Raw genomic sequence first — 27,296 nt, 5'->3', positions numbered from 1 at the left:
ACCCACTATTTGTGCTTTGCTGAATAATGTATTTGTATTCAGGCAAACCCCTAACATCGAAACATCAAACAATCTGGTGGTGGAACAATTTACTGAAACACTTACTGTTGGTTTTGTCTTTTATTTGTCGCCCATCTGTCGTTTAAAATGAAGCACTGAGACAAATAGATGCTGGAAAGCGTTGCGCTGTACAGTAACAGCATCCTGCATCATGATGTATCTGTGCTAATCTACTCACATATCTGCTCCTTCCACATAACTCCTTCCATAACTGTCCTCCGCCGTGGGAGTCCTCCTTCCCGTCTTTCCTTCCATTCCTCATCCAGGAATTAAATCACTAGTTAGTCATAACTGCGAGGAGCGAGGTTCTGGAGGCTACCGTCACGCTACAATGGAGTCACTCAGCGTGAGATGATTGTGTAAACCGCATCAAGGCCTCTTGTATTCTACACAATAAATAAACTGGAAACTGAGGACTAATTTCTTTCTTTTCAGATTACTGCATCCAAACACTTCCAGCATCTCTTCTCTCTCTCTCTTTCTCTCATTTCCTCCTAATTGTGCTCGACTTCAATCAGCCTCTTTCATTTTCTCTCTCCTAATTGTGTGTTTATGTATTCATGGGACCGTTTTCTTTCTGTTTTCTCTCTTTGTGGTGCTTTTTTTTTTTTTTTTTTTTGGGCTGTTCAATCACCCTTTCCTCTCTCTTTCTCTTTCTCTCTCCTCTAATCACGCTCTAGTTGTGTGTTTTCACTTGACCTCCCTCTCTCTCTCTCTTCTCTAATTACATTGTTGGTTGTTGTTGTTCTGACCTCTTTTTTTTTTCCTCTTTCTCCTTCCGGCTCTGTATATTTATCATTCCAGCAGAGAATTCGGCCTCTTGTCCTTTCCCATCTATATTCCTGTCAATCTAATTTAATCAGACCTCTCTCTCTCCGCTCTTGACACTGATCTAATTTCATCTTATCCACATAAATGTGTGCGTATAGTGTTACTGAAGAAGATTTTGTTGCATTTTTTGTGGGTCTCCACCCTTCACTTCCTGTTCCTTTTCATCAAGTGTGCTCTGACTTCCATTGAAGGCGTTTTGCAGTTGATCTAAACTCTTCAGTTCTGCTATTTCTCTGCTATTAGTCCATTAATGAATCAGTTGCTCAACAGGAACTTAAGTGACAACAGTTTTTGACAATAGACTCCTTTCACAGCAGACATTTTGACTTGTCAAAGCAGGAAAAAGCACCAGTGGAATTAATGACATTAATGATGGCTGCACTCCTTTTAGACGAGCCAGTTCAAGGCTCTGGTATTGTACATGCTCACTCACTGAAATGGCTTACTGGGACAATTAACTGAATGGCGCCATTGTTAATGTTACTATTTACATCATTCTGGACTCAATCGCTAAATTCAGACCCTCTAACAAGTGTACTGGTGGTCATTTTTGGAAATAATTGCTCCATTAATAAGATTTGAAGTCTTGTAGTAGCTTTGATGTCTGCCGTGTGGGCGTCGATTGACAGCTGCGATCGACAGTTAGCTCACACGCTGCTCTCCCCGGCTCCGGCACTCGCAATGAGTCGGACTATTGTTGCAGTATTTCGTTAAGTTTAATGTTACTTGATCATGTTTCCTGCCCTGTTAGCACAATTTAGCTAAAGTAGCTAACGTTAGCCCAAGTGTTAACTTGTCGGTGTTCCCAGTAAGCTAGCGTTAGCTTGGGTCCGAGGTAGCGGGGCCTGTTTCCAGAGTGTGAAAGGCAACACCCCACACTGCTTATCTGGAAGGTTCTGGCTCCAAATGGAAAAGATGGCACCGACCATAAGCTGAAACTCTGGCCTTCAAACCGGCTCCACTACATTTGTCTTTATAAACAGTATGTGGCTTTCAAAAGTCGAAATGCCTGCTGTGAAAAGGCTCTATTGATCTCTCTGGATGAACAGGGAAACATCTTCAATTAAAATTCATGTCCAGCGTTTTTTTTTTTCTCCGTATTTCTTCAGACATTTTAAAACTTCTGAATTTTGCAAAGTGAAGAAGTAAACAATTTTTTATCATTACTGGCGTACCTACAAGAGGTTTATCGACCTCCTTCCTCATTTTCAATCTTACTTTGTTTCAGATGTGGAAATGGATCGATGAGAGAGTTTATTAACACAGCCTCAATTTATGCGTTTGTTCATTTATGAGTCGACATTAATCTGATGTTTTTTCACAATATTAGATGAAAGAGAATGACAGATATCTGATAGAAAATTCCTCCTTTTTTCTCTGCATTTCTCTCTTGTTTCTTACCATTAAAAAGTAATATAACAGGTGAGACAGATCACTGAAGCAGCAAGCAGAGACAGCAGGAGGAGGAGGAAGAGGAGGAGGAGGAAGGGACGTGATGACAGGGATGGGCGGATATGCGCTTATTTCACCTCCTCTGGTCCCTAAACCCAGCAGACCTTATCTCTGTCGCAGACAGAAAGAAACAGCACGAGTCATGCTTCAGAGAGGGAGAAATGAGGGAGGAAGAGCAGGTAACGAAGAGAGGAAGACGAGAAGTAAATAAGAGATACTGAATCAGAGGACAGTGAGAGACGATGATGTCTAGCTGGGATTTATGTTGTATCTGGACACTTAAATCATAAGAATGTCAATGAGTGTGGAGAAATCTGATGAGACGTTAAAATATATGACAGTGAAAGAAAAAAAAACTTAATACTTAATGAGGAAGGATGGATGATGGGAAGATGAACGAGGGCAGATGGACGGATGGGTGATGGATAGATGAATTACAGATCGATAGACAGATGGACAGATAGATTGATAGATTTACGGAGAAGAGTAAAACTGTGAATTCCCTGCACATTGCACTATACTGTTATTTCACCCATCTTTCTGAAGGAAAGACAGAAAAATGAAAGTGTATCTACCCCCCCAAACCCTCCAACCCCCCCCCCCACCCCCCTCCTGTCCCCATCTGTCTTTTCCTCTCTCCACACACACACACACACACACACACACACACACACACCACCTGAATAATTTACACCCACTACTTCCTCTCCCACACTAACCTGTCACCTCCTCAGCTTCTCTGTGGCTTTTGTTTACATGCTCTGTGTGTATTTATGCATGTGTGTGTGTGTGTGAGCGTGCACTGTGTGTGTGTGTGTGTGTGTGTGTGTGTGTGTGTGTGTGTGAGTGGGTGATGTGCGTAGGCATGCGCTTATGTTTGTTGTTTTCGGGGGGGGGGGGGGGTTTAGGCTCTCTTAGCGGCTCAGACACACACAGAGACAACAACGTTTTAACCTACAAGTAGCTGCTGTGCTCTGCAGAAATCCGCCCACTCCACTTGCTCAGGACTCAAACCGCAGCGATGTGACAAACAGCTCGGAGCTGCTGTCTGCCAAAAAACACTCCACCTGCTCCGAACGCGGGGTGGAAACTCACCTCACACACCCTGCTGGACAGGATCGTTTCTCTCTCAATGGAAGGTGAAAAGTCGGCCATCTGTGTGTTGCACATGCTACACACGTTAGGATTAGTACATTTAAACTAGTGTCAAATGCTTCAGGTGATTCAACCATACATCTTATTTTATCCAGACACTTCGATACAGTTATCATCTTTCTGGTGTCACTTGAATAGTCAGCTGAAGTTTCTGCAGATTCTATCTGTATCTATTTGGCATTTTATTAAAATTTTATTTTTCAGTTCAGTTATTGTGAATGCTAACGTGCACCCTTTGGCCACGTTTCACAAGGTGATGCAAAATTACTACAACCTACTTCATTGTACAACGTTACTGGTTGTCTGATATGGTGACCTCATCACAGGTGTCGACTGAACGGCATTTCTGGTTTCTGGTGTTTTATTAAAAATGTTTCTATTTTTCAAGAGTTCTGGTTGATGGACAGGATGTGTTGCTGGTTAACTCACTTTACAACGGCCTTGGTTTGAAAGTTAGTGTGAATGTTTACGTGCACTTCCGGACCACGTTGCACAAGGTGATGCTAAATTACTACAACTTACTTCATTGTACAACGTTACTGGTTGTCTGATATGGTGACCTAACAGGATGACTTCCCCATGGATGCTCGCCCAAACTCACAAGCATCCACAGAATCGGTGCTTCTGACTTCAATAGTATTTCAAGCTATTTCAGCTTTGTTGTTCTCCACATGCGTTTGAAATTAGCAGAAGAGCTAATTTTGTACTTTTGTACCTTCGGAGAGACTTTAAAATGTAAAATTAAACTGATATATCGCACAGACGCTGCTAATTTAAAGTTACTAACTGCACATTAGAAATAGTTTTATTAAATTGCAATGTCTGTCCCATAATCTATTAACAAACAGTTTATGTAATTTTAAAGAAATTACTCACTTGGAAACACGCAAAACAAAAATAACATAACCAGCAACAAATGCTTTTATGTTGCCAGATTGCAGTGATGATTATTCCCCACAGATCCATTCAAATCTGATCTGTGGAGTTAAATATATCCCTGATACAAGTACATTTATTTACTGACTGCAGTACAAACAAATATGATGTTAGTTTAGCCGAGATAAAGATGACAGGAGCACAAAAGCATCTTAAACACACATATTCAATATGAAAGCTGCAAGTTTTATCCTGGTTTGCATCAGATACTATTTTCATAATGTACCATCTGATAAAGTGTGTGTGTGTGTGTGAGGGTACAGTACTGCATGTGCCTCTGAGACTGAGGTTCTTCTGGGAACTCAAAGCTATGTGAATAATTTAGTGAGTTCAATATTCACAGCTGAGAAGGTCCCAGACAGAACTGAGCTGGAGCTTTATGAGGAGAACATGCATAGTTTAGTTTTTCTATTTTTACTTATTTATATGTTTTACTATGTTATTGTAAATGTATGCAATCCTTTATCTCCAGAGCTGAAATGACTCGTAGGGTCAAAAATCGCTTCTTCAATTACCTTCATTGCCTCCACGAGTTGTTTGCTGCTGTTTGATCTGCTGACCGTGTTGATAAGTGGGTCAAACAACAATAACTAACCTACGTGCACCTGTATATTTCACCTCACTCAGTATCTTTGCTTCATGTCTCTCCCTCCACACGGCCCTTTCAACTCTCCCACACTCCCCCCCGCCCCCCTCCCCCCCGGGGACTTATGGACTTATTTTATATTCTTTCTGCATTGACTTCACGCTGAATTATCATATGAAAGGCATTTTTCCTTTATACTATATGTTATGGCAGATTTATAGGGGTATTGTGAGGGACCTGCACCTCCTCGGCGTCATGTGAAGACAACAATGGCTGTGATTGGTCAGTTTTGGGGGCTGCTTTATATTCTCTGCATGTTCACAGAAGATTTGAAGACGGTGGAAACAACACGGAGCTGATGGAAAACAGGCTCAGTGATCTTCTCATTTTCATTTAGATAGCGAAGCTGTTTCCAATGCAAACCTCCATGTTCTCTCACAAACATTTGGGAGTGTAATGAATGCAACTCATACTGTATATCTACTGTAGCACTGCTGTGAAAGTTAAATTCCTCACAGCATAAATCTGCTTAACACTTACAAGTAGGAGGTGTGTTCCTTTAAAGTCAAGGCTTCGGTCTGCGCTCGTGGTCATGACTCACAGGCTGACATGTCTCACATCAAGGATTTGATTGACACTTTTAACACGGAGGCTGAAGCTTAGTGTCTGCTCCTGAGAAAACATCTTTTTTTTTTGTCTGACTGACGCGCTGGCCAGTAAAACGGTCTGACCCACCTTGACATAGCTCAGAGGCTGCCGGCTGATATGGCAGATTATTAATAAAAAAAAAAATCTTTTCAGGTGTGTGCGAATGACTTGGAGGTTCAGTTCGTAAGTCCTGCATGGAAGCATTCAAAATTGAGAATTTAGAGTGACATTTACGGTTGACTGGAAAGACCGAAAGCTCAGTTGAGCAGCATAATGTGATGTATCGTTGTGACGCAGCTTGTCGAAGTGAGAAGTCAATGTGTGCTGTTTCAGTGCAGCCTGCGGGGAGCTGTGAAGACTCACTGCTCCTCTCTCAGTTGGAGCGAAGCCTCCTCCTGCCTCCCGGAGGAGGAGGTGTTGGGTTGGTCTCATCCCAGAACTGATCACATTTATTCCCCTCCTGATTCAGTTGTGAATGTAATAATTTATAGAGTTTGATGTGTTGCATGCTGATGATTTAATACACTGTGTTCAAATTGGACAATTCTGCAAGATGTTTAGTGCCAGCGCAGGAAGTGTGACGTTTATAGAAAAGTTCAGGCTTGAAATTGAAATTGGAGGTTGATGGACGTGTAGCGTGTTCTTCTTTGACACCAGACGATGAGGTTTATATCTCACCTCATATGAACAGTCAGATTTTCGGATTAAGTGCTTCAGTTGCCTAAAATAACCAGAACCTAAACTGTTCAGATACTGTCAGCTGAAAAATGTTCTAACGCCTTGTCATTGAATACAGTTTGGAGTTTTGCACATTCTGTTTGGGTTAAAATGATCACTTGAAACGTGGTGTGGGTTAAAGTTACTACTTCCTTAAAGTTACGCAAACCTTCGTTCTTATTGCGACAGTAAACACCACGACAATCATAGTTTTTAAAAAACTGTCCCGACTCGTGGTTGGAAACAGGAAGTGAACAGCGATATTTATCTAGCCATCCAACCAACCCACCACCTCGGAATATGGAAATTTGTCACCTAATTTAGACGTCATCTGAACTACGTCACTTCTCCAGGTCATTACTACGGACACTAGATGGCATCTGTCACTCAAACGTAACTATAGGTCAATTTTGGCTACTGAATTGACGACCTATACTGTCGTTTTTTTCTTGGGAGGACAAGCTGTGACAATCACGGCAGAGTTTTAGGAATTCACTTCTTTTTCAGATGAAAGAGGTTCAATGTAAATAAAAGGCACAGAGATGGGGCAGACAGGGTATCATGATTTAAAATTCAGGTTAGTTACAGAGTATCAGCAGTGAGATTCCACTGGATTTATAATCAGATGGAGGAGATAAAAGGAAGCGACGGATGAGGAAATGTGGAGGAAAGGTGCTGAGGAGGAGGAGGAGGACAGGCGATCAGTGTTGTAATGGGAGAGAGAAGAAGGATTTATCAGGCGCTGGGCTGAGTGACAGAGTAGTTACATGTTTTTTGTAGACAAGAACCCGTCTATACTGGGACTTCATGAACAGATGAGCTGTGGGAAATACAGGGAGTGTTGGGAGGCGGGAGGAAGGCAGAGAGTCTTTAAGATCTGCTGCCAGTTATCATCTCACACTAAATACCACTAAAATACTACCAGTACCACTCAGAAGATGTTCACTTTTTCAGTATTTAACCAAAACCATAATCTTTCCGTAACCTTTAACCAACTACTTTGAGTTGCTATGTCCACTCTCCCTTCTCTCTTTATTAAATAACTGTTTATAGAAGACAAAATATAGCGTCAAACTGCTTTAAAATTAGACGCTCGTGCATGTTTTGCTGATATAAAAAGACATTTTTTTTGGATTTGATGGTGGGGTTTGTGTAAGACAGCTAGTATTTATGGGTGATTTTTATGTCTTCATGCTGACAGTAAAACCTTTTACAGGCAGACATTTTTGACTTGTCAAAGCAGGAAAAGCACAGATGCAATAATTATATATAATACTAAAATAAAATAATAATAATTGAAAGAAATGAATAGCGTTAATGACGGCTGCATTGCATTGAGGTGAGCCAGTTCCAGACTCTTGTATTGTGCGTTGACTGACATGACTTACTGGGACAATTAAATGAATGGAGTTCATGTTATTTCAGTCAGTCAACTCACATGGAGTAAATTATTATATAAACGTATAACCTTTACAGCAGTAGAGTTTGGCGTCTAGACTCTAGACCCGGTCGCTCCCCGCTCCCTGCTGTGTGAGATCAATGTTCCCTTGTGGGGAGCGACGAGGTCAGAGCGATACTAACTTCCCCCCCCGGGGGAAGATAAACTCAGAGCCTGCAGGTGGATGATGGGGTGGATGTGATGTGGATTTGAAATGCTGTATGAACGGCAGCAAGGAAGCACGTGAGCGGTGTGGCAGCAAACGCAGGTACACAGCAAAGTGTGAGCAGAGCACTGAGGGCTTAATTTTAAGGGTGTGTTGGATATATGTTGCAGTGAGGAGAGCATGGCATGTGAGTTGGGCTCGCAGGCATCTCTTCGTTATTTACACTCCAGCTTTTTCCTGCCTTCACGAGTCAAAATGTCTGCAGTGAGAAGAGCTTTTGATCTGTCTGCATGAACAGGGAAACGTCTTCATTCAAAGTTCGTATCCAGTTTTTTTCAAATTTCTTCAGATATTTTAAAAGTTTGCAAAGTAAAGATTTTTTTAATCGTTACTTGCATTAATCTATGCTGACAGTCATATCTAAAAGAGGTTTATCGACGTGACTTCCTCTTATGTTAGTGCTTTACAGAGGAAACATAAAACCAGAAAATAACATTTAAAATGATTCAGATATGAAATTATTCTAAATAAAGTGTCAAGATAAGATATTAGGGCAGTTACATCAGATCAGTATTGTACAACGAGCGGTTTGGGTTATGAAACAACAAAAATCTCCCTGGAATCTCATCCTGTAATCCATCACATCTCCCCCCTTCAGCTCAACAGAAATATGTCGAGTCTTCTGGTTTATGCAAATATAAACACGGTGTCTTTGGGGTGGAATTTAGGAAATTGTGAAACCGATTGCAATATGAGGCGTTAGAGAGTGTGTATGTGTGTTTGCATTTTGTTTCTCACAGATGGCTTATTCCTAAAATGGACATGAACAGGACGGCTGCTGAAATGTGATTTTCTTGTCTGTATATATAGTTTCAGAATAGTAATGAGGCTCCAGTATAATATGGCAGCAGCAGCTCCTGCTGAGATCTAACAGCGGAACAGGTCGCATTAAAATAAAATTATACAATAAACCTCCCACAGAGCTCCAGAGGGGACACACAGCAGCCTCTGGACCCACCAGTAACACATCACTAATGAGGGTTTTCTATTATTATTACAGTTATGTCATGTCCAGCGTCGTATTCATGTTGTGAACATCTGTAAATTAAAATTTGATGGTTATGATAGATGATAGATAGTGGAACATCTGTAAAATTAGTGTTTATACTTAATTGCCTCTCACAGTCTTAATTATTTGCAATTATTTTGGTTGCAAGTCTGTTTAATAATATTCTCAATTAATGTTTTATACTAGTTAAATGATCCACCTCTGCAAAGCTATATAATGTACACTTGTCCAGTATAGTCATGGGACAGTACTGGTCCAGTTATCTACACAAGACATTTCTGTAATATTTAAGACATTTTACATTTGCCCCTCTTCATCAATTTAAGATCCTTTAATGCGCCTGGGTACATAATTTTAATATCAAAATCAATATCTGTGTTGCGCCCCTACTGGTTGAGATGTACCACATAACCACAATGCCATTTCAGCTATCAAATAAGGGAAAAACATGCCAAAAATAATCTTAAATAAATAGAATATTTGTATGAAAAACAGGATAATATGACTGAAACAAATAGCCCCTTAATTAATTTGTTGATAGACACAAAAATGACTAATCGTTTTAGTCATTTTTAAAGCAAAAATGCCAAACATTTTCTGATTTCAGCTCCACAAATGTGAGGATTTGTTGTGTTTCTGAGTCATATATGATTGTAAACTGAATATATTTGGATTCTCTGGTTTTGGAGTAATTTTTCATTATTGTTTGACATGTTACAGACAAAATGATTAATCGATTAATCAAGAAAATATTTGGCAGATACTAATAGTTAGTTACAGCCCTACAAAATACTACAGGTTTATATCCCAAATGGAGCCAGAAGAGAAAAGGCAAAACTCCAAATTAATACCCAGCAGACAATCCGAATACCTTTGAAGCAGGGGGGACAGAAATGTTTTCTAACAAGTGACAATTCACTGAAATATGACTGTTATTTGCTTTGCTCAGAGCCTCCTCGTTACAAAAGATGCTGATGTGCCGAAACTGGCGAGAATCATTCAGAGAGCATATTTAATCACATCAAACTGAGTCCCATATGTCATCCTGTGTATTTCAGCCAATTGCTTACTCAGAGAAGACAACATCAGTCGTCAGCCGGATGAAACAGACACGTCTTCATCTTAGCCTCCTTCATTCCTATAATTTCACTCCTTAAACTTCAAACAACTTTCTTTTTTTTTCTTTAAACCAAGAAGAAAAAAAAGCAGCTGAGTGAGAGAAAAAGCAATTAGATGTAAATTACTATAATTGACATTATTGATCTGGAAAAACTAGTTTGCGCTAAAACTATTGGCCATATTGGTCTTTGGTTCATTTCCTCTGCTGGTTAGCTTGCATGGTATTTCAAGGAGTAAAGGCATTCACATACAAACCTGTAATCCTCATCCTTTTGTTCTGATGATTTCACATTTATCACACTTATAACACCACCTCTCAGTCTGTCTGTCTCTCTAAATGATAAACTGTTATTTAAGGCTAACTGAAGCACCATTAACACCTATAAGATGACCCGACACAGTTGCTAAACCGAGCCTCAGACTCCTCGCTCCCCCCGCGGTCAGCAGCATCACTCATCACCTCGCTGCTGTTACAAAGCCTGAAGTACCATAATTGACATTTACAAGACATATGAGCTATCAAACCGTGGTGTGTCTCGGTTCCCCCCAAAGCTAAATGATGAATACTAATCAACATCAAGGTATACGTGACATATGGGACATGCACGGTATGTAAGACATACAATTTATAATATACAACAACAGCCTGCAGCTGTATGGAGGCCAGAGGGGGAGCAGGTCTTCTGAAGAAAACTCTTTCTCTTTGCTTTTCACACTTTCCATGGCATAAAAGTAGCTTATATGGTTTGTCAGGTTGCAGCCACAGGGGAAGCCCAGAGGAAAACTGTGATTTAGTTTTTCGGTACAAAACTCCGCACAGAGCGTCTCGAATCGGACAGCATACAGGGTGACGAAATCAATAAAGAGGCAAGACAGTGATGAAGGGAGCATCCCGAAGCCAAATCAAGAATCTTAATCTATGTTTAACGTCCTGTTTACCAGGAATCTGTATCATAAAGATTTATAAGAACAATACTTCCTGTTTATACCTCTCAAGGTGATGGTAACTGTATGTTTGATGTAACATTACTGAAAATGACTAGAATATGATGTTTCCAGTGAGAAATCATGAGTCATCTGCCATGTCATTCTTTCATTTCACAGTTTTTATTCCTCTATACGCATTTATCCCTCTTCAGAAAATCAGGTAACCATGGTTGCTGTTGTATAAAAGCAGCTCAAATCAAAATGAGCTGTGTGATAAACAGCTTTACACAACACTACACCTTCCTGATGTCATCCACGTAACATAATGCATCACAAAAACAAATTCGACTAAACGGTCTCCTCATATACTCACGCTCATGACCATAAATTACTCTCTCCTCGTCATGGAAAACATGGATTATGATGACATGACTCAGTGAAAACCATTAACTTAACATTCAACTGTTATGTGCAGAAGCTGCTTGGAATGAGACATAAGCTCAGCCAACCATATTAGAATGATGACGGGGGTTAAAAACAATTTGTTCCCGGCAACATATTGGTCTGTAATAGCAGCAGTTTGAGCTATGGATCATCCATTTCAGATAAACACACTGCATTAGATGAGATTAGAAAGCAATACAGCCTGCTGCGGTGCAGGGGGAATAGAAGGTGTAACAACGAGCTGCTGACGCCAAACCTCTCAGCTGCTGAGCTGCATCCCGAAGGTTTGACTGTAGAGGATTTTATCTCATATCAAAGAGAAAATGAAACGTCCCTTTGCATTTATTCTGGATGACAACCAATGAATGCGAACATCTGAAAACAACAGGCCCAAACATATACTCCCAGGGTTGTCAAAAGGCATTCTGGGTAATATAGGATGTAGAGACAAGATAAGAACGAGGTGCATCGAAGCGAGAACATTAAAGTTAAACTCCTCAAGGATTTAATTATTTCAAACTTGCATTTTTGATGATAGTTATAGTAGGCAGGGGTTAGATTTTTATTTCAACAGTCATTCCACGTATTTTCCAAACAGAAACCTCTCTGGAGTTGAAAAATGGAGCCAATGCAGCCAAAAACTGCAGTTCCTCGAATGGCCACTTGAGGCTCCAAAAGCGAGTCAATCCCCATAGACCCCCATGTTAAAATGTCCGACTTTACAGCAGAAATAAACATGTTTACAGCCTGGTACAAAAAGTGCTTTTGGTCTCTGGAGCTACTTTCCGCATTTATGACAACTGTACAGAGGTTGAATTTTTATAGAGCTCACCCGTTTAAATCTTATTAAGGCTTAAAGTTAGGCATAATTAAGGGTCGCTTTGAGTGACAGGTAGGTGCCGTCACAGGCAAGTCGCTACCACGGCGACAACGTTGGTTAGGTAACGCAACCAGAGAATATAGCCGTAACTGTCACTATACGGTACGTACATTTTGTTTTAATGGTTTTAAGCCTTTTTAAGTTGTTTTTCGCTAGCAAAAATTAGCGTTAGCATTAACACGGTTAACCATAGACTGTAAATGCACTGTACTAACCAAGCTAGCAGCTAGTGTTGGGGTCAGCTCCACCCTCTCGTCCAAATATGGTCACTTCTGGCTCCAAAAATCCAACATGGCGACGGTCAAAATGCAAACTCAAGGCTTCAAAACGGGAGACCACAAACCAATAGCTTCTATTGTTACTGGCAGAGTCTGCCTTCCTGTACAAGATTCAAATTACCTTCACACTCACAGGGAACAATGCATGCATGTACTTTAGTGTTACCAATTTTATTTAATTGATACCCTCCTTGTTTACTGATCTCTCTCTACAGACATTTTCTACTGTTGCTAATTCACATGAAAAGCATTTAAGTGGCATTTATTGTGAAGCAGCCAGAGGAAATGCAAAATAATACAATCTGTTTTGATGCTTTTAGTCATTAGATAATTTAAATTTTTGAAAGGGTGAAATAAAGCAAAAGAGAGCAACTACAGTGAGATGTGGAGCTGCAGGCAACATGCTCTCACTACCGTTTTTGAGAACCAGCATGTGTCCTCGTCATCAAGGTAATTTTACTGCGCCATGCATGTAACTTTTCTCTTTATTTACACAACTTGATGCGACAAATCCACTCAGCCCATAATTTGTTTGGCTGCGCTGTAAATTGATTCACCAGTTACTTTTCTGACAGACGAGTGGTTTGAGGCGTGTTCACTGCTCTCATTGGTCGATACATTTTGACATTTTAAGTACAATTTTGAACAGAATTCTTGGAGCTGTAGAAGTGAAATGCAGTTTCCATTGCCACCAGTAACCAGGACTGAAACATTAAGCATTTTAACCTATATTTATAATAATTTTGGTCAAATATTTGTGCCTCTACACTGACGAGAACCAGATGTCTGACTTCTATGGGAATGAAAACATTTTATCTGAACTGTATTTCCATAAGTTTAGTGTGTTCAGACTTACAGATTAGATTTCCGCAGTAGAGATCCTGTTGAGAGGGCATGTGTTGCAGAGGGTTAACTGTAGAATTAGGGTTCATAAAATTATCATGTTCACTGTATGTCCTCATAATATATTCACACTACACGGCATGTGCGATAGGAAATAGCTGGCAATGACTTCAGGGTTTATGTTTAACTTACTGTAGTCAGCAGAACTCTTTATAAATCTTCTGATAATTTGCTATTAGCAGTCTGTTGGCGAACAAGAAGTTCCACTACTAGAACAGTTAATAGAAAACCCCCATTACATATTTTATACATCATTACATATCATCAATCAGCAACGTTCAGCGCATTTCAGAAGCCGTACTGTATATTCATGATAAAGTGCCATAATTTAACTTTACCCTCGACCACCCATGTGTATCCAGTTCAGTTTGCTATTTCCTATATTTCCCAGAATACCAGCTGCCGGAGACTGTGCCCGGGGTTTATGCATCTGGTATATTGAGGTAGAGAAGGTGATGCAGGAGAAAAGAGAAAAAGTGAGAGTCATGTCCCTTGACCCTGTCTCAGTAAATTTCTGAGTGTTAAAGCAAAATGGTGACTGTGGAAATACAACCTTACTTTCTAATTTATTATTAATATACTGTATGTTTACAGACACCATTTGACTGGAGTGATGGTCAGACACCACTACATATGAGAAAATAATCAACGGAATAAAATGTCTTTTTGATTCAACGCAGCTCTCTAAAAAAAACAACAACAGATGTCTTTGTAAACGTTGAGTAAACACACAGATATGGATTCTAATATGCACGCTGGCAAATTAGATTATATCCAAATAGTGCAAATGTGAAAACACACAACTTTCACATTGACAATATGGGGTTAATTCTGCATCTAAACACACTGTGAGGTGCTATTTAAATACTATTAAATACTAAAGAGCTCCTAATCCATCCTATTTCCCTCTTTCCTCTTCCAGCTGCTGCTGATGTTTATAGTTTCAAAGTCACGGAGCGTCATCTCCTCTTCCTCTCCTTGTTGCCCACCAAACCTCTCTATTGTCTTGCATATTGACACACAGACAATGAGGGACGAAAGCAGAATTTAAACTTGCACTATTTAGGACGTAAACAGATTCGTCTCCACACACAGATACACACATACACGATGGCTCTTCTGGAATTGTGACAACACAACAACCAGGAAATAAATAATACATATAAATAAAACTGCCTCAGTTTCATGTTGGTTGGTCTTGTAGGAATACAAGCAAATGTTTGTATTTTAGTTTTCTCTTGTGTTCCGGAGGATATTTGATTAATGGTCACTTTTTCAACCTATTTAAATTTTATCTGTGTTTTTGTAATTTGTCATTCAAAGATACTGTCTCTGATTAAAACCTGATGTTTAGCTGTTTATAAAACATCTATCATGTCTTGTGAACAAAATTTTGCTTCTGATTGAAATATTGATTATAATGCAAACTGTACGTCAGAACTGACATCACACACTCTTAACAAAAGCTTTATGGGAGGAATTAGTCAACAATTAAGTTCAAGTTCAATCTGGTAGATTGTTGGCTCTTAAAACTTTTCATGTTGGATTAAATACACATTTTTGCCTGATCTGAGAGGTAAATTACTGCTGCAAACAGGTAAATGTCTTAATACACTGTCCCTGCTACAACACCCGCTTCTCTCAGAAGTTAACGCACAGACACAGTTGCCCTGCCAAAGTTTGCCAAATTTTCAGTCGCCATGTGAAAAATTTCCCTTTTCTCCCTCCACACTGTGTTCTAGAAAAGAAGCAATCTAATATAATGACCACATTAAGTTTTTTAGAGTCATTTTCAACCACAAAACTTTAAAGCAGCATCTAAATTTGTCACCACAAAAGCCTAAAATAGAATTAAATGTGTTCATCTTCTCACTTTCTGATTTCCTCCCATCTTTAATGACCTGTCAGTGGTAAAATATGTTATAAATTTTATCAAATAAAAGTGTAACATGATGAATTTTTAGACTGAAATCTTATGTGTCGTCTTCAATACACAAACACAGATTTCAAAGTGTTTGTGTGCGTTGATATTGAAACGGTCACCGACATGCTCCGGCTGCACAGTTCAAACAGATGCTTTGCTTTCACAGTTGCCTCTCTCTCTAATTTCCCACCAGGACACAGGTGAGCGTGATGAGTACTGACAGTGATCTGTCATCCGTGTTGTTTGAGAGAAAATGTTGTTTTGGGGACTTTTCCAAAAAGTGATTAAGTCGACCTTGGGTCCCTAAATGCACCAAAGGAAAACTCTCACACAGTATTGATGGAAAATCAGATTTCCAAGGATGCTAAGATTTAATCTTTAATATTTAAATTTGTAATAGCAACTTCTATTTTGCATCCAAAGTGATTGGAGAACTAAATAAATACCTCAAGATGATAAGTTATAAATAAGTTAGTAATCTGAGGTGGCAATCTTCAACCCCTGCAGATAGAAAGTATGCACTGTAACTTGCATTGAATTTAAAGAACATTTTCTGCTTCATTGCCGCAGGATGTTCCTACCTTGCTGCTATTTTTGCTCTCTGCTGTTATTCCTCTCTTCCTTCCTCTTTCTCCCAGTTTTCCATCCCTCCAGATCTTCCTGTGGGTTCCCTTTATTCCCTTATTTATCCATCCAACTGTGCCATATTGTTTCCCGCTACAGTAGCTTTCTGTGTGTTTGCTTTAATTGTTGAGAAGGAGGCTTTTTTCATATGCGAATCACGTACTGGTGCAGGTCAACTGGTAACCAGCATAAGAAGGAAAAGTAAAAACCTGCACACTGACTCTGAAGCACAACATTTCCCAGCTGGATCTTCTGCGTATAAAATCAATAAGATTAGTGCTGCATTGAGGAGGATTTGTTCATAAAATTACAACTCTTCCTCTCTGCTCTCTGCTCTGCAGTTGGTTTCGCTCTGGTGGGTCGCTCAGATCTTTCTACATATGCTTACACGTTATCATGAATGCTCGCTTGGAGTTTGGTTACCTTAAGGTTCTTATAAACACTAGACAAATAAATATGTATATAGCATTCAACAAACTCATCCACAACTGTGTGGCTGGAAACATCCAATCACATTCACGCAGGTGTGCTACAACACAGACGTTTTAACCCGACGCCGTCACAGTTCACTCAGCCGATTACGCTCTGCTGCAGCTCCCTCCGTCACCATGACCACCTCCTGCCTTTGTGGTGTAGTTTATACTGTTGATTTTAACTGAGGATGAAGGTTCATGTACTGTGTGTTTATCAGGGGGGATTAGCTCTCCTCGTCACAGCCCGGATTCTTTGAGAGCTCCTCAAACAGCAGAACAAATCTAACCGTATAACCGTTTGCTGTAAATGGTAATTTCTTGACCCTAAGTGTCTCTGACTGAATGACGCTTAAGTGAAAAACAGTCTTAATGAGGAAAAACTGTTTTGTAAAACACAGGTGTAACGATCACCCTGAATTAGAAGGCAGGCGTTCTCACAAAAGGAGAAGGTATTGCTTTATTTGTTGAGATAATGTGCTACGGTGTCAGGTATGTAAATGTGCTTTTATCCAACTGCAGGATGTGACTCATCAAAACTCAAGACGTGAAATCTAAACGGAAAACAAGCAATGATGCAAAATTACATCCACAGTTGGTAGATATTCTTCCTGTCTTTTTTATTTTTGGATTTTGTAGGTTTAAAACATTACAGAGCAGCCGACTCATTGCAGACTCGTGCTCATATCTTTTTTCATCGGCATGCTCTTAATTCTTCCAACAAAACGCTTAAACCCATGTACATATTTCCAATCAGGAAGTGGTTTGTTTCCTGTACATGGTGCTCAGTAATTAATTTACTCAAGAAGCTGTTTGATTCCATTGATTACCCACAACTCTCCAAACAACATGTTATCTGGTGTTTATAGCTCAACATTGAGAATGAACACATGATAACATAAAACGCTACTATTATGTAAGTCAAGTGATTTAAGCAGATACATTTTGTTGATATTAAAAAAGGTGTGTTTGTTAAATGATCACGCACAATTAATTTGAGGTGTTTTTACATCAGCTGCATGTGTTGACGTCTGCCAGAGTGTCACATTTGATACAGCCAGATGACAACAAACGCAGATTTCACATCAAAAGGTGGCAAATGTCGAAACAGGAAAAAGTCTGGATGGACAACATTTATGGACAATTTTCGGACTATATAGAGAACGCAGGAAATGTCAGATAACTAGTAAAACTGTGGCTGTTAGTTTACACCGTCTTCAAATAAGTCATCACTCTATGACCACATGTTTTCTCTGAATGCTGGAGGACGGACTGAATCATATTTGTCAAAAGTTCTTACTGTTTCTGACTGATCGGCATGGCTGATGTCTCAGTCTTCCTGTGGTTGTTTGACTTCGTAAAGCAAACAAAAATCTTTTCCTCTCACTTAACTGACATCATTACAGCTAAAATCCAAAGTGACATTAAATCCCAAAAGAACCACTGACCAGATTTTAAATTATTTTATCCTTCCAAGTGAAGAACAGCAGCTGGCACGCCCCAGCTTAGTGACAATAAAATGGAAATTAGCTCATGTTTGACTGCACAGTGTGTCTCATCAAACACATGACGTGTACTTTAATCTGTCACCATAACAAAATAACCTGAAGCTACAGAAAAATGGTTTGGCTGCTATAAACATCTGTACTGTTGCATAACTGTAAAAAGTTCAAATTACTGTAGCGAGAGATAAAAATATAAAAAAAACACACACATAACATGTAACAGAGGATAGGATGGAAGAGATTATACTGAGGAAACAGGGAGACCTACACCTGGATACACTGTGTGTACTGTTGTAGCGCATTTAGAGAGAAATGGAGCGAGACGCCTTCCTCTGTCTTCAGTCTTCCATTGCTGCCTCTGTCTCCCCCTTCATCTGTCTCAGCAAACTTTACAGAGAGAGAGAGAGAGAGAGAGAGAGAGAGATAGAGAGAGTGTGTGTGTGTGTGTGTGTCTAACTGAGAGCCATCCATCTCCCTCCCACAGTCACCCTCTATAATTACGGTGGGCCTGCCTTCCCTCCATGCCATATTCTCCTCATTACTTTGCACATTACAATGTGTGTGTAGTGTGTTTGTGTGTGTGTGTGGTGTGTTTGTGTGTGTGTGTATGTGTGTGTGTGTGTGTGTATGTGTGAGAGAGAGAGAGTGTGTGTGTGCTTATCGAATACCCAGACAACACCAGCCCCGCTCCTTGGTAATCTCACTCTACATCAGCTGTCACCTTTTCTGAGCTGAAACAAAAGGCTCGGAGAACACACACACACACACACACACACACACACACACACACACACACACACACACACACACACACACACACAATACACACAATAAGGTGTCAGGGTGTCTGGCATGACACTGAAGGTATCTTTGTTGTGATTGTGATTAACAAGTTAACCTGCTACATGAGGTAAAAATGACAAACTTCTATATATTTATACACACACGGGGATTCTTATGCTCAGAATAAGTTTGGTCTGTCAGATTAACACATGTGAACGAGGGACGTAGTGGAGAACAAATCCACTAAAACTTCATATGAAAAGATGCTAGTTGTATAACTTTTTGACTCTGAAACCTAACTTCCCATGAATCTTGATTAAGAGTCAGTGACATCCCTGGATAGCAGCAATTAACTAACATGAAGTTGAAAAGTGTTACAAAAGTGGGTCTGGAATGAATTTCATTGTACAATAAAACCTGATTTCTGCCATAAAAGCAATTCCACAGCTATCTCCTTCAATAATATGCAAAGCAGCTGCTCTTGTGTGTGCTCCAATAATTTCTCTCTGCAGCATGAGTACCTGCTACAGCACTGGGTGGTAAAATCTGAACATCTCATTAACATAAAACAATTATTATTTTGATAGCGTTCAACAACTACAGCTCCCATGAGGCTTTCTGTTCAGAGTTTCTGTGAGTAAGACTCATGGGGGATGTTGCTGTTGACTAGGATGAACCTTTGCCATCAGCACAGAGCCTCACAGCAGCTTTATGTGTTGAATAGTAATAAAATAATCATTGCTCTATAATGAAACTTCACTACCCAGTAGACTTAGATACTAATTTAGATTAGGATATGGACAGAGAACTAAGTGGTGGGTGAAAAAAATCAATCAATTTTGTAATAATGTTGGTTAATAATGTTATAATGAAATGGAAAAGGTGGACCAGTGCAACAGCTCCCATATGCTACAGTTATCTTGTAGTTCATTTTCATTTTGGATGCAATAACTTAATAAAAATACCTTTGTATAGCTCTCCATTACCCAGAGACTAACGTTAGCAGTTGACTGACCAACTCCCACTGCAGCACTTTACAAAATAAAACTCTGACTCGGTCCACGTTCTGTTTCATGTCAATAGTCCTGCGTTCATACAGCATTTTGGATAACGTTGCTTTCACAGAACCAGCTGTGCAGCAGAGAAGCTGCTCTCTGCTGCTGGAGACATGAAGAGATGAAGGTCTGCTTTTTTTTTTAAAAAAAAAAGAAGAGCTGCATACTCTCAAGTGACCTTGATCGAGTTACGGTATGTTTCATATTGCATTTCAGTGGACTAAAGCCACAAGCGAATGGTTTTCACACAGCGCGCTGGAGTGAGAGCCTTAAAAAATCGTGCTCACCTTTCAATTTATTCTATCGAGAATCGGTTTTTGAATCAAATTTGTCACGGCTACAACCTTGTGTCTAGTTTCCTCTTGTTCGCCCTCCCCCTGTGCTCTTCCCCTGTTTGTCTCTCAGTGTACGTGTGTGTCTGTGTGGCGTGGGTGTGTGGCGCTCCTTCCCGGACTCTCCTGGCTCCCTGGCTACGTGCTGATCGCACACACCTGTCTTCCATCATGCTCGTCATCCTGCAGCATATGTACTTCACCCACTCATCGCTGGGTCCTCGCTTCAGCTGCGGTGTTTGTACACTTCAGGCTTCGGGCCACTCTTGTTTTAGTGATTGTTTTCTGGTGTTGGACTTTGACTAACTGCTGTCTCTTGTTCTAGTGCTCCTGGATCACAACCCGTCTGCCTGCCTGTCTGCTTGCTCGCTCACTCACTCTCCAACCCATTACCACCTGCCACCATCTGATAACCTTACACTATTTCCCCCTCATTCATCATCGTCCTCCAGTCCACTGCCCCTGCCAGCTTCTCCTCTGTTCCTTCCACCTCCATCCCTCACATACTGGCAATAAAAGCTCTTAATCATCTCCATCTTCGTCTACATTTGTGATACCAAGAAATTGCCAAATATCCCCCTGCAGAAAACCCAAGAAGAAGGAAAGACAAATGAAAAATTAAAAGGTACCTGATTGTAATTTTATTTACTTTTAATACCCCTTTTTTAGAATTATCGATTCATCCATCACAACCAGGTCAGAGTGATGAAAGGATGGATTTTGGGTGTGGGCTGACAAATCTGCACTGCAGAGAGGGATCTGTAGTTTGGAGAGAGATTCAGAAGCAAGAGAGGAGAAAAGAGAGAAATAGCTGCAGGGGAGAGACAGAACGAGGGGGAAAAAGGAGTGCGGCCACAAAACAGCACAACATTGATGAGGTAGGGAAGGGAGAAGTGAGAACAAAGCAAACAGGAGGAGACAGATGAAGGTGAAATCATCTGGATAAGAACAAATAAACAGAAAAGATGAAGAGAGAGCTGGAGAGCGTGAGAGCAGGTGACAGTCGTGGAGGGGAAAAAAAGGGAGAAAAGAGAAAGAAAATCATAAAAAGAAAACAGGAAGGAGGAGGAGAATTGGACAGCAGGACTGTGGGAAATCAAATGGAATAAAAGACAAAAAAGCAAGAAGGAGGGACTGTTCGGAAAGAGAGATGGCAGGGAGAGAGGAGGAAGCCAGCAGAGGAGGAGGAGGAGGAGGAGGAGAGGAAATCTTAATCACCCAACTGGAAGGGAGAGAAACAGGGGGAGTGAGAGGAGGCAATTTACAATGAAGTGGATGGATGAAACTAAAGAAGGGAAGGAGAGCACGCCAGAGGGGAGAGACAGAAACAGAGTTTTACTAAGGGAGTGGCTCCTCTTTCGATCAATATCCAGCTTTAAAATTCATCCGCACGGTCTCAAAGTGCAAGGGGAGCAGTTTCTCCATACATAATTAAAATTGTATTTTATCCATTTCCAACACAAGCCATTTGTTTCTGATTTGTTTTGTCATTAAGGAGTGTAATCATCTGCTGCCACTACTAGTTGTTTAGTGTCTGGGGCCCTATCTGATTTTATAGATGGTCCACATTCACCTCCGCAATCACGCTCCAGCTAACAAGCACTTAAAAATGATCCAATGAGCTTTACATACTTACTAACACTTACACATACTTAAACTCATGGCTGTTATTATGAAACTTAATTTGTGCTGGAAAGGTTTTAGATTCAAACTTACACATAAGTGTTGTTGTTTTGGTGAAACATGTTCTGACGGCTGGTGATGGGCACTCTGACTGACTCCAGTGGTTATCGTATATTATATTGCATATATTAACATCACCCTGGTTACCATGAATTACATGTTATCAATTATTTTTACACAGTTGCTTTTTATCTTTTGTTCCTCAGCCACACTCCTCTTCTCTCTCCCTCAAAAGCCTCACAGTGTAAATTAATCTGAGTCGGTTTTGTCCAAATGTTCCTGTCCTCCTATCCGGATAGTGACTGTATTTTTCACTGTATGTATAAAATATGACCTCACCAGTCGATTACAGATTTCTAGGAGACAGAGTTGCATAACCGAGTTCAGGGGAATCCACAGCAAGTGTTCACTTCATGGTTTGAAACCTCTTAAACCTGCAGTGTGGAACTTTTACATATAAATGAACGTCCGTTACATTCAAGCCCTTACCAATGAGTTCACACAATGCTGATTAAGCCTATCACTGCCAGGTGATTCTCTCTGTATTTCACAGTATACAGAGTTTTCAAATCTCATGTCAGGAGGGACATTCCTGCACAGTAGAGACTTCCGCCGGCCGAGCTAGCTAACTTCCGGTTAGCCCTCTGCTAACTTGAATGTGGATAAAATAATTGAATCATGCTCAATGATGCCGCTCAATGCTTCTAGACTTTCCAAATGTTAGCGGACTGAATGGATCAAATTCTGATAGTGAAACGAGTCATTATGCGGGAGTTGTGTGACACTATCCACTATTTCACAGCTGCAACACTAGTGATGGAGAAGGCTACAGTGTAGCCTATAACATATAACGTGTTGATAGTGTTTTTGTAATTACTCACTGCCAGAAGGGGGAGGCAAAAGTCTACAGTAATATAATCACTTTTTTTCAGTAATGAGTAGTGTAAGAGAGAGGGAGTCACCTGATACTAGTTTAGTTCAGGATTGGAAGGTGTGTGAATCGTGCGGCTGAGCTCGGGACTGTGTGCAGTCACTGAGGCTATGCTAACGCTATGCTAACGCTAGCTAATGGATGGTCAGTAAATCCATCCGAACTATTTAGAAGGATTTACTGAAACTGTTCGCTTGATAAACCATAAACGTCTCATTTTCTGTTTCTACATGTGTTAAATACCAAAGATGCAACTGTGTGTTTGGAGGACTTTGAGTTGCTTAAAGGCAACTTTGACGATGGAGTAACGACGATGGAGAGTAAAGTAGAGAGTGATGTAACATGTTACTTTTGCCGCTGAGTAGTGAGTAATGTAATTACTTTTAATAATGAGTAATGTGTAATCATTAAAAGTAATTTATCCAACACTGTTCAGTAGGACCCTGTGTGACATGAAGTTGCAATAATGCTTGATCTGGTAAATACTGGAGAAGCAGTGTTTATATTTCCTAAGTGCCACTGATGTTTTTCAGTCCATTGGTCACCAGAGGTAACATAAACTGACGCTGTGTAAATGAGATTCTAGCAAAGTTTGCAGTCCAGTCAGAAATGTTCATGACTGCAAACTCAACTCCTGCAGTGTGCAGCTCATTAAAATATAAGTAACTGTCAGGGACTCTGACCAGGAGGCTAAAACTGGAACTAAGTGCCTTCGGTAGAGGAAGAAGTAATGTCCTTGAGTTCTTGAGAAAACGTTTCCACAGTGAGAAACAGGTGAGAGAGAAAGAGACAGGAAAAACGCAGCAGCAAATGACTAGAGAGAGATCCTTACATTATGTGTGTGTATGCGTATGTGAGTGTGTGTGTGTGTGTGTGAGTTTATGAGGTTAGGATGTAATAAAGACAAACATACTGTACATCAGTTTCATCTCTGCTCTGTCTGACCTTATTAGGATGTATACATCGAGGGGGGAAGCCACAAACACATACACATTTCAGCGGGAGAGAATAATGTATGTGTGTGTGTGTGTGTGTGTGTGTGTCTGTGTTAGGCCTTGACAGAGGGTGAAAGCAGAGGAAAGACTGGAGAGAGAGAGAGAGGTAGGCACAGGACTGATGGAAAATGTATCTTCTTAAACAAACACACACTCATGCAGAAACAAACACTTGAGTCAAGTCCTCTTCGAGTCATCACCATTTATATCCTTGTTACTGAACCCTGCATCCCCTCACACACACACACACACACACACACACACACACACAGAGGCACAGACGTCTTCAAGGTCTCTTCTAAGAAAGCCAATTACTACCCGCCGCCAACCGCTGTATCCAGGCAGAAGCCATCAGAGACAACACACACAACAGGTGCCGCACACAGAGCCGTAACCTTTTATAGAGAGAAGTCGAGTCACGTCACGCACAGCATGGCGTTCACACGCCGACGTCTGGCCGATATACCAGCTTATAATAAGACAGGAAGTTGATGAAGTGGTGAGACTTGATAACTCTCTTCAGATATTCCTTAACGAGAAGCTTTCAGAACTCATTATACATGAGAGAGCTGCTGAATAAAGGTATTAACCCTAACCCTTTGGTCAAAGTATTGTTAAAATCTGCTCATATCTGTCACCCCTATGATTTGGTTAAAATGTTTTAGAACAGTTTGTATTGTTACAGTAAGTTAGGATCATCCAGTCAAAGTATGAGTGCAAATCACCCTGCAAAATGTCAGTGTTGGTTGATTAATGTGCACAAATCAACAATGCACAAACACTGACTAAAGACCTCACAAGAAATTCATGCCAACATTCAATGTTAATGGTTTACAAGATGTGAATTGGACAAGAATCTGTTAAAAGGGACATATTATGGTTTTTTTCTGGTTTTCTGTTACTTAACTTGAGGTGAACATTATGTTCAAATGCTCCCTGCAAAAATCAAAAGCCAGGACTTCAACCTGCTCTGAACGCTGACATTTTTTTCTGCCTTGCCGACAAGCTGGAGTGGCCAGAAGTCGGCCACTTGACGCAGCTTCTGGAGGCTAACCAATCAGAACGGAGAGGGCTCACTGGGAAGGGGAGGCCTCAGGCTGTCTGTAACAGCTCTTTGAAAGGTCAGTGTGAGTTAAACAAGGAGTTTTTTTTAAAAAAAACTGTAAATTATGCAAAGATATTCCAGAAGAGCCTTAAAATTTAAATATAGACCTGGAAATGTGCAGAATATGTTATTAACACCTTTCCACTGCTCTCAAAATAAAGGTAAAAACATTGTGGGCATGTAGTCTAGAGCCACAACTAACGATTATTGTCATGATCGAATAATCTGACGATTATTTTCTTAATTAATTGATTAGATGTTTGGTCTATAAAATGTCAGAAAAAGGTGATAAATGTCAATCACTGTTAACAAAGTGACGTCCTCAAATGTATTGTTTGGTCCCATCCAACAGTCCACAACCCAAAGATATTCAGTTTATTGTCATAGAGGATTAAAGAAACCAGAAATATTCACATTTAAGAAGAATGACAGACAGTTAAACTGGAAATTTTCCTCTTAAAAAATGACTCCAAACGATTAATCAATTATCAAAATAGTTGGCAACTAATCTATTAATCGACTAATTGTTGCAGCTTTAATATACAGTAGTCTGTACATAAAAAGAACTTCTTCTTACTTCTTAAACATGTTGTCATGTTGGGCATAAAACAGAATTTCGCAAATACATAAATCCAATACCAAGAGCCGTGACTAACATGTCAGGAGTCCAAGCTCGACTTATTGATCGTATGTCTTTTTCCACACATAGGAGGAATGTTAGATCTTTCTAATGGAGAAATATTGATTATCCCTCAACCCATTTTTATCTAGTGACTCAAAAAGCCACTGATGTGCATCAGTCTGTGCTGTTCAGTAAGAGGAATGGATTGGATTTTTAAATAAAACCATTCAGGTTGAGAAGCAGCAGTGAAAAAAAAAAATTCCATCCCTGGAGGTAACAAGGTTATGAGTTCAAATCCCCTTGGACTCACCAATTTAAATACTACAAACGTTATGAAAGGAGAACTGGAAGCAAAGGGAAAACATGAAAGCCTCTGGCAAACAATGGCTGAATGATTAAAGGAAGATATATGTGTGTCTGGCTGTGAAGAGGAAAGCTGGGCAGGTATTGACACAGAAGCACTGCCATGAATGCTGTCAGGGATTAAATTGTATGTTTTTATGTCTGTATATTTCCAAAAATCTGCTGTTTTTTACTGTAAATGTGTGTTTTTTTTGTACATTCAAAATAACTCTATGAAAACTATGGAGAAAATATGCAAGAAAGCTGACAAAAAAATATTTTTCTAATTTAAAAATCAATAAAAAGAGCACAGGCATCCAGGGTAACCAGAATAACGACAGTACAGGTCTAAAATTCAAGGTGGCAACAATCACCTATAGTTATGTTTACGCCATCTAGCAACCATAGTAATGATGAGAAGTGACGCAGTTCACATAACGTCTATATAAGGTGATTTGCCTTATTAGGAAGAAGCTGGTGGATGGAAAAAAAGTGGACTTTGCTGCAGAAGACTGATCAAAAATGCATAGAAGGAGCAAAACCACTGAGTTTAAATGTATTAATTAACCTATTGAATGGTTGCACAACTACAGCAGCAGCAGCAGCAGCAGCATGAATATACATCAGCTGCCTTTTCATTGAAACATTGATAGCATAGTAGTGGTGATATATATATTAATATTTAGAGTGTTATGTATTTATATTTTAGAACTTCACATACTTCACAGACATGTTTTTTCTCTCTCAAAGGCCTCGTTCTCAAGTTTTTCCTTGCTGCTGTTGGGTAAATTTAAAAGTACGGTCTTGACCTGCTCTAAGTGAAAAGTGCCCTGAGATCACTTCTGTTGTGATTTGGCGCCGTATAAATAAAACAGACTTGACTCCACTTAAAGAGAACGAGAGGAGTTCATGTGATTGCCCCGACTCCGCCTGCTGATTCTATATTCCTCCTACTGATAATGTATTCAGCTTCTCCTCCACAGTGCGCCAAGCTGCGCTGACGCCTGTGGTAACCAGAAGTGTAAAATATGTGCTGGTCACGTCCATGTGCATTAGCACCCTATTTTAGAGAGATACATCCCAAGATTATTTCCTTATTTGGATCGAAACGGATCTGCCAAGTGTTGCAAATGTAAGTGTGGTGTGTGTGTGAAGTTTACAGAATTTCTGTGTATCAAACTTTGCAAATAAAAACAGCAAAGGAATGCAAACTTGCAAAGTTACCTTGCATAACTAAAATATGCTCAAAAGCTGAATGCAAAAAAAAAAAAAAAATCAAGTGAGGCAAAAGGGAGAGAAAGTCAGAAATAAACATC

The 27,296-nt window shown here is 40.0% G+C and overlaps 1 protein-coding gene and 1 long non-coding RNA gene across 5 annotated transcripts in view; one reads left to right on the top strand and one right to left on the bottom strand.

Annotated features, from left to right (window-relative positions):
• slc8a2b (solute carrier family 8 member 2b) overlaps positions 1 to 27,296 on the bottom strand; it is a 177,978-nt gene that overhangs the window by 90,184 nt on the left and 60,498 nt on the right. Inside the window, exon 1 of one of the 4 annotated variants that reach the window (XM_042413782.1) lies at positions 4,950 to 5,033. The exons of 1 other annotated variant lie outside the window; for it this stretch is intronic. The gene's annotated coding sequence lies outside the window, so the exon portion shown is untranslated. Of the gene's footprint in view, positions 1 to 3,438; positions 3,619 to 4,949; positions 5,034 to 27,296 lie in introns of those variants that run through there. 2 more of the 4 variants (XM_042413779.1, XM_042413781.1) reach the window with 2 other exon arrangements.
• LOC121898583 lies at positions 18,596 to 20,837 on the top strand. Its single transcript, XR_006096511.1, has 2 exons — positions 18,596 to 20,537; positions 20,628 to 20,837. It is a non-coding gene; the product is annotated as an uncharacterized LOC121898583 (long non-coding RNA).

This window comes from Thunnus maccoyii, chromosome 6 (genome assembly GCF_910596095.1).
Source record: "Thunnus maccoyii chromosome 6, fThuMac1.1, whole genome shotgun sequence".
Lineage (NCBI taxonomy): Eukaryota > Metazoa > Chordata > Actinopteri > Scombriformes > Scombridae > Thunnus > Thunnus maccoyii.
The sequence above is the reverse complement of the archived record's forward strand: the minus strand, read 5'-3'. Positions and strand labels throughout refer to the sequence as shown.